The sequence below is a fragment of the Sebastes fasciatus genome, chromosome 20, assembly GCF_043250625.1.
Source record: "Sebastes fasciatus isolate fSebFas1 chromosome 20, fSebFas1.pri, whole genome shotgun sequence".
Classification (NCBI taxonomy): Eukaryota; Metazoa; Chordata; class Actinopteri; order Perciformes; family Sebastidae; genus Sebastes; species Sebastes fasciatus.
In genome coordinates, this window is record NC_133814.1 from 5,532,090 (window position 1) to 5,542,625 (window position 10,536).

The following is a 10,536-nucleotide window of genomic DNA, read 5'->3' on the forward strand; positions in this document are numbered from 1 at the left end:
CTAACAGAATATTTTTTACTTTTTCTCTCACCATAGATGAATATGCTGGAGCTGAGCCACTGTTGTTAACTATGCCAAGTGTTGTGGGAGACTGGAACAAAAAAGCATGATTTAAAAAAAAAAAAAAGAGGGGGAACACCAACCATTTGCCGGTTGAATTTTGTTGTTCTATTAGTGAAAGATTTACTAGGGCTGCTGTTTCTGGTGGACGGCTTTCCCAGCCAAACCAGCGGCTCCTTTAAGAAGAATCACTGGGACAATTTCTCTGAATTTCCATTTAATAAAACAGAGCTACCTTCGATTATTTGCCAGCTTTAGACACCATGACATCATTCATTGTTAATACTGTAATTATTAATTTAATTTCTTAGTATTCAAATGTTTTTCAGATATTTTTGGGGGCATTTTATGCCTTGACAGGGATAGTGGAGGGAGACAGGAAAGAGAGCTGAGGAATGACGAGCATCAAACGGTCCGGCCAGCCTGGAATCGAACCAAGGACTCACTGCTCAGGGCATTTGCGCATGCAGTATGCGCCCAAACCATTCGGCTATCGGGTCGCCCGCAAATTTAACCAGTGATCCAACTTGCATAATTGGCCAACCTAAGTCCCGCCCCACTTAGCTACTGTTGCTAGATTGGACAAGGCTTTGCTAAGAGAAACATGCCCACGTTGAATGTGCGGTTCATGGATATTCTGCTTATCCGGTGTCGCAGTGTATATGACATAGTTTCTGGGTCTCAGGTAATATAGCGTCAAGAAGCCGACAGCAAGGACTTAGACTTTTCCCGTTCGGATGTTGGACGTTAAGTATATCCAAATAAATAACACCAAAACTGTATGGCATGTACAGTAGCCCTTAGCTGATATAAACAAAGAAATGTTAGCTTTGATCTTTTCTGGCTAACGATAACTCATGTAATATAAAAAATATGTCAGCAACCAACCTATAGTTTTTTTTCAAAATCTCTTTAATGTTACCACAGAAATAAGGAGGAAGCAAACCTAACTGATGTTGGTGATCTGACATTAGACTAACTCCTCTTGATGTATCGTTAGCTAGCTATACGTTAGCTAGCATTTTGCTAACATTAGTTAACTTAAGATGTGACTATATACAATGTAATGTGTGCATGAAAAAAAAGAGAGATGCTTTGAACGATGGTGTCAAAATTAGTTTTTCTTTTCAACATACTTGAACCTAGCACATAGCATAGCATATCAGCATAACAGGAAAGGGGAAAGTTGACCGAGGTTCTGTCGTCTTCCAAGCTTGCTCAACTGTTATTGGAGCACAGAGCGAAAGGGGGCGGGACTTAGGAAGGGCCAATTGTTCTTATTCAATATTATTTATACTGACTAACTGTATTTTTGAAAGGGGTCACTTGTAGCAATGAGAATTATCACCAAACTCCACTGTTCCCCTCAGCTCTACGGAGCGTTTTAGCATCTTTCAGCTCATTGTTTTGGTTTTACAGCCCACAACTTTACTGTTTTGGTTCAGTATCACGGCTCTCATCGTCTGGTTTCCAGGGTCTGAGCTTTGGCGCTGGTCTGGCTCCAGTCAGAGTCTATGGTAAGGGAAAGTGGAGCATTAGCAGCTAAAGAGTAGAAGTTGGTGGAGACCAAAACAGAGCAACAAGGAAAGTGAATAATTAATTTAAGTCCGTTGTGTGGCCAGAAACATGACTGCAAATGAATGCTACTTTGCTGCAGGATATTTAAATAGGCGACCAATTGCAAACATGTTAGCCATATCAACTACATCTGCCAGATGTAGTAAAAAAACTATTAATAATGCTTTAAAGTTAAAACTAAGCAATTTCTTACTCAAGAGCTCTGCTTTCAGAACAATTTAACAAGCTTTGACTCCAGTCTGCTCTTAAACTCACAAAGTGTCACGAACAAACTTTGATCGCACATGCAGGGTGTGACAATTTCCCACCCACATACTGTGTTACGTGGTACTGTGCATTGTTCGCATTTACAAAGACCGGCATTATACAGTAACTGGAACTCAAACGAGTGGTCTGGTCTGACCTCGTCCTTACCTTGATGTAAAGCAAGGAGAATGTGACATATGAGAATCTGGCTCCTAAAGCCATAAACGCTGCCGATTGTTTCATAAGGCGTCTCCAGCGCACGGATATGGATAAACATCTCTGCCTCCTGAGTCACATGCTGGAGCTCCATGACCCCCAAAGTAACATGAAAAAACACCACCCAGACGAATGGGCATGGTGATGCAGTTTGGCAGGCCTCAAATGTCTCTCTCTGCATTACAAGGCTATTGTGGACGATTCACATTTTCCACCGCCGCCACCGTGACGCACGCTACCGTCCAGAGGCAGCAATGGTTGCTGGGCGATTGCATGCCGTTCGTCTTTTGATGTCACCCCTCGCTCAGCAATTTCCCCAATTAAATTAAAATTGTGCTAATGTGTAAAGTGGACTGCCACGATTAAAAGGTAAGCCGTGTTGTTTTTTTGAGGAGGGCCTCAAATCCATCACCATGGCAGCAATGCCAAGCGTCCAGCGGCACAAACTCTGGGCTTGAAGAAGCCCTCCGTGAAGGAGAAATCATCAAATGTGACTTATTACTGGCGAGTGGAAAAGGATATCCTAATTATAGTTATATCCTGACCAAGATGGTCGATATTTAAAAATGAAAACAATGGTAATTGCGCATTTTAAGGGAGCAGCCAGCCAAAGAATTCCAACTCTCTGAGGGAGTTTGAAAGAGATTGAAAAGGTAATTGAGGGGATGTCAAAAGCCAAAAGAGAGCTCAATACATGGAACTGATGAATAGAGGGCGAAGGAGTAAGTGTGTGTGCGCACACTCACAGGAGAGAATTAAAGGAAATGGGAGAGTTACACAGCGAGCTCATAACGTGTCAACATTGTTCAGTGTGGGAGGTCGCCCCGGGGGAAAGCTGCAACACACGAGGGAGAAATTCAACAGCTCTTTCAACGGAAATCCACATCATACATCTCCGCTGTTTTAGGAAAGCAAAACAAGCTGGCGAGAGGGCCGCGGAGCCCCCTGAGCTGGAGTCCCCGGGCTGCGGTTGTCTCAGTTCATGAGGTGGAAAAGGATCGTGAAAGATTTACTCATTTTGACGACAGGAATCCGATACTTCATGTGTCAAAACTCAGCAGAAAGAGATACAGTATTTAAATATTATTAGATGGTTCATTTGGCATGTGTTTACTTCCCCATAGCATAAAATTGCCATAATATGTCTGCCTGGGGCTGATAAGGACTTCATTAGATGAGATTTACAGCTTTCCTGGTCTCTTTGAAATAAATACTCAGTTCCACCCAGCGGAACTGTAAGACGTATTGACATGATCTACCTATCCTGGGAAAGGTGACTGAAATATGTCTCATGCATGTGCTCTTTCTCAGCAACACCCTTTTTCACACTTGGTTACACCCATTTACATCTGGGAGCCACAAAGTACAACAACTTGATTGAGGGACTGTCGTGGTTTGTCTGGCAGCGGACAAGTTTATCACGTTAGAAAATTTGAATCTCTGTTGCAAATATTTAAAAATAGCGTTACGTTGAATGCCCCTCGTCATACATTTATTCATCACTATGTATTCTTGTGGTAATCCCTATAAACTTAAACTTAATTTTTTATTACATTCATCATATACTGTACATACAGGTACAGACATGAAATGTGACCTCTGCATTTAACCCATCCTAAGCATTGTAGGAGCAGTGAGCTACTGTAAAACGCCCGGGTTTTAATTCATCTTTGTTGACCTATGTTGCTAATGTTCTTAGCTAGCAAGCTATTTAATTGTTAGGAAGCAAATTTGATGAATTTTACAGTAGATATGAAGGAGGGCCAGTCAAGTATGGTTGACTAATGAAGACTCTGCAGGCATGGAGCGGGTTGCACCGGCTAGCTAGTCCAAACTTAGCGAAATTATGACTTGAGTCTATACTAAGAGGAGATTTACGCATTACTGAATTAAAATGGAATGCACCAGACAAATGTAAAGATGATAATCTGTTAAGCAGAGATGTAGTCTGCTAAATAGTTACACCCAGTAAATGCACAGCTAACTGAACCAATTGACAGAATTAGCGATAGCTTGCTTATAAATGAGCAGTTTAAAGTGAGAAGGTGATGTGGAATATGGGCGACATATTTGAGCTCACACATGGGCCGTGTCCGAAACATACTGTATTCTGCATATGAGAAGTGGACATAGGACGTGGTTTGTGGACTGTCGTTTTCGAGTTCGTCATTTTGGCTTTCGCCATCTTGGTTTTTGGCCGTTACCATCTTCCTCTTTTTGCGACCAGAAGTGACACAAGGGTGGAGCTGACCAAACTCTGAATAAAACATTTTTAGGCGAACAAAAGGTTGTAATGAACCTTTATGCACTGAAAACACACTGTTAAAGGGTTAAATTTGTAAGATAAAAACATGGACAACTCCCAGACTGGACAACGCCGACTTGAGACTAGCGATTGAGACCATAAACTCATGTTTACAATGTTTACTGAGGTAATAAATCAAGTGAGAAGTACATTTTCTCATACACTTCTATACAATCAGACTTCTTTTTGCAACCAGAGGAGTCGCCCCCTGCTGGCTGTTAGAAAGAATGCAAGTTTAAGGCACTTCCACATCGGCTTCACTTTTCAGACCCAGGGGTTGCCCACTGGTCCGAAATCACTCCCTATTTACAGTGCACTATATCTACTGTCCACCCATTTTATTTCAGTTTTCAAATTCTAAGCGCGGTGGTTCTGAGCTTCTGATACAGTGACTCCCGCCAACTGATTTACACAAGTCTTTACTAGCTGAGACATTCATTATGTTTTATCAGTTGTTAGAAAACTAGCTTAAGTAGTTATTAAGAACTTAGAAAGGACTTAACATACAAACTTGGTGATGAATATACGAATAGTTGGCGCAGCCCAACCCTTATCTCCTCTGGAAACACGTTAGGCTCAAGAACTCTTGACACATTTTTCGTGGACTGTTGATACCTGATACTTACACTCTAAGTGAAGATTAGATTCGAGAGATTTCATTACAGCACATGATTTTACCGTAGCCTGGAGGCAGACAGGTGCTTCTTGTCCTGATACGCTAGCATCAGCGTCTTATGCAAGCTTCTGCACTCAGTGAGACAGTGGAGGGAATGCATCAATGGCCAAGAGTGTTGGCAGTATGAGGACCGCACAGGCTGCCTCTTTCTTAGTCACATCAGCTACGACTAAACTACATATTTGCCTCTACTGTCGCCATCCTTGCAAGTAGCATTCGGACAAGTTCAAGCTTGTGAATTGCACAACAATCATTTTATATGCCTTTATTGCTCAGGTCTCTCAATAAAAACAACTACTATCATTACCTTCAGTCAGAGCCTTTTGGTTTGCTCATTCCCCCGCTGGCCCGAGTCATTCTTGGCAGGACAGCGCGAGCGGTCAGTACTCTAAGGTTCTTTTGATACCATAAACCTGGTTTTTCAGCCCTCACTCAGCACCTTTTCCTGAAGAAAACCATCTGTGCAAAGGATCAAACGGCCAAAAGGAAAGAGGCTCAGTCTCCGTGCAGCAGAGGTTAGACCAGGGCCCGATGTTCTGCAGAGTTCAAGGCCCATGAGTTTTGGTTATCGACTTACAATGAGGGAGGAATGGTACTTGTAACTGACACGGGAGTGATGGGACTTTAATTTCCCAGAATCCCTTTACAGTGATGATAAGACCAGAAGGATGAGGTATTGTGCGGCCAATTAAGTCATTTTTCCAAAAGCCCTAATGAGGCTTACATAAAGGGAAGGATCTCAATATTGCCAAAAGCCCTATTCGCTCAGCACTAGTATTACCAGTGACGGTACTTGTTTTTCTACAGTACCGCAGGTATCGTAGGTACCGTCAGGGCTCGAGACTAATGGCGTCCCGTCATCCCGGGGACAATAGAAAATGTGTTTGGGATACAATAAACTCACTATCGACGCACCCTATTTTTTCCCTGATAATATTAAAAATGAGAACAATGATGAGAGCTAGCCATTAGCTCCGTGCAGGACAATGCTGCTTACCGGCTGCTAACAGCTAACGTTAACTAGCTCTCGTCCTGCCGATTTTAACACGGGTGGTGCCATTGATTTACATTATGATGCGCCCAGGCTCTATTCAGTAAAAATGAGTATTGGGCAAAGGTCAATTCTAGCGTTATCATGATGTGTTCAAATGTAATCTTGTAAAATGTAGTTTTTGGTGAGAAACTTGAATAAATCCAGTTGTTTGAAGCAGATGTTTTCACAGCAATATAAAATAGATAATGGAGAGGGATTGACTTGTTGAACTTCCTAACAAAAAAAACAGTATGCAAACAGTAATAAAGGAGGGGATGTTGATTTACATGGGATTTCTTGTTTTACTTTTGTTTGTTACCGTTGTATCGAATTGGTATTGAGAATCATGTAATTTCACTGGTATTGGTATTGACAACTAAATTTCTGATATCGTGATCCCTAGATGAAATAAAATCAAAAAATAGCTTAATTTTCATACTGAAAAATGACTATAATGACTCTATTTTCTGTTGCCAACTGCTGTCATACAACAGTGGTCCAGTATAACTTGTAGCTTTTACATTTGAATGATTTCATTCCAAAACATTATATTTATTTTGGTAACATTTTGCAAGTCGAAATGACTCAAGCAAAAAGGGCTGGGGATTGGTTGATATTTTTTTACATTATGCAGTTCTAGTATGCACAAGTAGGACGGAGTTGGATATAAGAGCAACAGTCAACTCTGCCTGGACAATTAATAAAACACACACAATCACGCACCTCTCAGCCTCTAATGGCTAACTTGGTAAAACTTTTCAAGTCAAGTGTGAGAAAAGAGAGTTAATTCTCCACAGGAAATCAGGAATCTCCACACGGGCCCATCCGCGAGGGGACGTTGAACCGGGTGTGTTAATGGACCAAATGTCCTGTGCTGTTCAATGAAAGACGCTCCATTGCAACTTTATGGCTTGAGTCCTGATGTAGTGCACCGCCCAGATATGCAGGAGAAAAACACGAGCGAGGGAAATAAATCAAGGTGAGGGTTGTTGTTTTACAGTAGGACGAGGCATACTGTCCTGCACAGTGTAAGATTTCATACAAAGATGCACTCAACAGTAAAAAACTGAGCTGAACTTCAGGTGTGCATCCAGCTGAGATGGATGAAGAAAATGTGTTTCTGCCATTGTAAATGATGGATTTTACAGAGCAGGAGTGGAGTTACATCGTATATTAAAGTCCCTTATGGATGTGCGAGTACACTGCGAAGGCAGTTGGGTGGCATGAGCATCCCCCACATGAACACATGCGGTTAGCACAGCTATCATATGTACTGTAAAGCCCACCCATCTGCAGTCAGAGCCTGGATCATCCAGACTCATCTCTCTCTCTCTCTCTTTGCACCCAGCTACCTTCCTGTCCAGGATAAATAGACCGGACTCAGACCCTCCACCTCGCTGCAGCAGTTAACATCAGCCTCCGTGAAACGCTGCGAGACCGCATCAGCCCCAGACTAGTTTTACAAGCCCTCTGTCCTGCCCTCCATCAGCCCGCCTCTTTTCCCCCAAAGGCCCCGTTCCCTAATCCCGAACCACTCCCCCAGGCCCCATTAGCACTCTCAGGTTGAGGTTTTACTTTAAGAAAAAGGTCTTTTACACACAGCTGCTCCAGAGTCAGAAATCATTTCAACTGGCGGGAGCTAAATATCAGCATTATTTTGAAGTTAGCAAGCTTGAAATCTTAAAGAGGACCTATTATGCTTTTGTGCTTTTTCCTTTTCCTTTAGTGTGGTATATAGTTTTTTTTGTGCATGTAAAATGTCTGCAAAGTTACAAAAGCCCAAAGTCCACGCCAAAGGGAGTTACTCTCCCCCACAGAAACACTGCTCCTGAACTGCCTGAAACGCCTTGCTTGAAGTCCCGCCTTTTCTTCCGTGACGTGGTGATGTCACCAAGTAACACATTTGCATAATACCTGCCTAGCGGCTTGTCTGGCACGCCCCTCAAACAAAGCTAGTTAGTGCGGAGTTGAAGCGGAGTCCGAAGAGTTTGGATCGTTTGACCAATCATAACAGTGGGCCAGCTGACCAATCAGAGCAGACTGGGCTCTTCGGTGGGGGGTTAAAGGGGCATAATAGGTCCCCTTTAACCAATAAAGAAGGAACTTGGGTCAGGTGGTGGCCGCATCATAAATCCAAGGCATCGTACTCTGATTTATATCCTCTAAAATATTCAAGCAGCTACAAAGCTTTTCATTTTCGGGCTCTATTTAATTGTTTTGGTGTGTGATATTTCTTCCTATCCTGGTCAAACATACAGTAGATGACAGGCAGAAGAGTGGAGGGAAAGACATATTTCTGCAGCCACAGTATCAGGAAGTTGACCAGAATGCAGCACAGCTTTTCAACTTTCGGGACATTTCTGGGTGTCAACCTCTATAAAAACGCAGTGATCATGTGCCAGATCGTAAGCACGCATCCAAGAAGAATCTATGAAAATGACGGACATGGCGTCGGACAAACGCAAATATAGCGTTGCAAAATGCCAAGTGGACAAAGCTCATTCCAAAACAAGATTGAATTTGGGTTTGGCTTTCACCTACTGGGTGGAGGGGCCTACTTTGAATGTTGTGTTTTCAAACCGCAATCGGCAAATTCTACAAATCGTGCCTATTAGTATAAGTGTTCTCTCCAGTAAACTTGTTGATGGAGGGAAACATCACAGGTCAGGAGGTTCTTACTTTCAGTATATTCAGTAACAATCTTGTCTTTTTAGTAACAAGATTTGCATTTAAAGAAATGTGTGTAGTCGCTATCTATCACCAAATGAGGTAACACAATGGTGACCGAGCCTATGGCTCACTGATGAAAGCCCTTGCATGTGCAGTATTAGGCCTACCTACAAATTGGGTGTCTGTGGCAACATTCCCCACCTCTGCCCTCAGAGCAGCTCTGCTCAAGTCATATGTCAAACTGTAAAAACCCAGTGTGCTTCCCACTTCCTCTTAAGACGGATTCCTTTACCAGGGTCCAATCATTTCAAACTGCAGAATGTGGAAATGTAATATGCGGGATGTGTTTCAAAGTTCTAATAGTGGCGTCAGTGTTCAAGGGCAAATTAAAGATGAGACTCCGTCTGCAGAGGAATGAGGAATTTATTTGACCTTAAGATAATGGCAGCGGATGAAAATAATTCACGTATCCCCACAGTACTCTGTTTCTCTTCTGTCTCTCATCCGTTTCCCCTCTTCCTCCCCTTCACCCCTTACTCTTCCTCCTCATCTCCCATCTTTTCCTTAACGCATCCCTTCGGACGAGCCGGAGCCATAAATCTCAGCTTCCCATCTGTCCATCGCATCTCATAAAAGTCTTATTCGTCCCAGTAAAAACTCCTCTCCTTGTGAATGTTTTTTTGGGTGGCAAGCATCCCTGTAAATAATTTGTTGCAATGTATCTTACAAATCATCCACCCGGCGCTACGTCCATCTTGTTTCAATCACCGCCCGGGACGGATGATTTGATGCACACAGCGTGCACAGATTGTTACAAGGTGGACTGGAGCCCGAATCAAGGATGGATGCACGCATGTAAGCATAGAAGACGACTGTGTGTGCATAATGCATGTTGACCTACAGGTCAAATTGTCTCCACCTGTTATTCTGTGGTTGCGTTTTCCTTTTTGGCAAATGTAAGGCTACAAAGAATCTTTTCAGCGTGTTGTGAATCATTTATGAATCTTGACCTCAGAGCCTATAAACACGACCACGGAAGGGAACCTGGATGAAATGTACCGTATAAAAACCTGCTGAAAGATCGGCGAAGCGGTGTGTCTGTAATGTACAGTATGTTGGCTGAAATGTGGATCTATCTGCGGAGTCACTTAGAGGACACAGTGAACAGCCACCTATTTCCACAAGGTGATGGATCATTTGAAAAATCAAAAGGAGGAAATGCCGTTTATATAATGATTGGTTTTAACAAACACATTTTCAAAGAAATATAATTACTGCCTGGATTAATATTTAGTGTTTTTTTTTTTATTTTAAGGAAGGGCATGCAAGTCATAGAGAGGTGGTAATGATGGCAAATGAGAAATGATGTAAAAAGTGGTCACTTGTTGTGATGAACCTACAAAAAATTATCATCTGAATCTCCAGTTCCAATCGGCTCAACTCACTGTTTAGCTGTCTGGCTGCAACTTTACTTTTTTTGGTTCACTCTCACTTCTTGTAGAGTTGTTTTCGGCCACAGCAGGCAGCTGTTTTCAGAGAATAAGAACCCACTGTACACTACCCGCCCAGTACTAAACAGCAGACGGACACAGTTAGCAACTAGCTGGTGAACCATAGACATTATATACGAAGTGGAAGTAGTCACCGTGACGTCACCCATTGGTTTGTGGACTGCCGTTTTGAAGCCTTGAGTTCTGCATTTTGGCTTTCGCCATCTTGGTTTTTGGTCGTCGCCATCTTGTTTTTTTGCAA